This window comes from Amblyomma americanum, chromosome 9, assembly GCF_052857255.1.
Source record: "Amblyomma americanum isolate KBUSLIRL-KWMA chromosome 9, ASM5285725v1, whole genome shotgun sequence".
Classification (NCBI taxonomy): Eukaryota; Metazoa; Arthropoda; class Arachnida; order Ixodida; family Ixodidae; genus Amblyomma; species Amblyomma americanum.
Genome location: NC_135505.1, coordinates 128,165,050 through 128,166,113, shown reverse-complemented (window position 1 = coordinate 128,166,113; position 1,064 = coordinate 128,165,050).

Sequence of the window (1,064 nt, the reverse complement as noted above, 5' to 3'; positions counted from 1 at the left end):
TAGGTCTTCCTGCTTCATTGGGCTTCATTAACATCGGGGTCGTTTTCACTATTAGTTCACCTGATACAAAGTAATATGCCACATATGGAACCAGTTTCATGACGCAAACACAGCAGCGGCCAAGGAGCTGCTTGTGCTAAGTAAACACATTTTTTTAGACATTTTGAGCAACGTCTTTCCCACTAAAGGGAGATGCTACTTGTCATTGATTAATTTGATCTGATGAAGCTTATTTCTCCTAGAGTCCCGATATGTCGACGACCTTAGGCATAAGTGCTTTTCTTTCCCTACTGGGTAGAAGTGCCAGCCACCTTCACAAGCATGTGAATGTATAGGAATCAACTGTGCATACACTAAGGAGCATGGCATGAATTTTTTTGTTGCATGTAATGTTTCAAAGAAGGCTCAAAAAATCGGTTCACTCGTTAGCAGCTTCCAGATCCCAATTTTCTTTTTTTCAAGTTCACATTCAGTTGCAAAACAACCTGGTGCAACACAAAATTTCAGTAAACCCAAGAATTGGGCGCCATGCTATATATTTCTTCAGGTAATATAATCTTATTTCTAGCCTTCTTATTTATCGAAAGTGAGTGTCTAGCAGTAATCAAGTTGACATTAGTCCTTCATACCTAATTCTTCTGAGGCAGCTAGTCTGATGCATGTTTTCACATGTTTTTAGTAACATGTTTTGAATTTTTTTAAAGCAGTGGCTGTATATGAGAACGTAGTTGGCAGGCTGGTGACAACTAGATGTCATTGCTACGGAGTTAGTGTTTTTACTTTCTAGGAAATCTTTTAATCACACTTGGTTGTATAATGCTTATACAATACTGAATACCTGTGCTTGGCCTGTTTTAGAGTTGCCTTCAAAGGTTCCCGCTCAATAGCAAAATACCTCAGTGAAGTTTAACTAGCATTTCAAATGAAATGGACTCAAAATGTAATGAAAATATGGCAGGCTGGTTAAAATTAAGCTTGTTTCAATACTGAAGCTCGAATTTTTCCAGTTTTCATCATGAGTCGGCAGTATACAAGAGAGAACGCAATGTTCAGGTTGACAGATT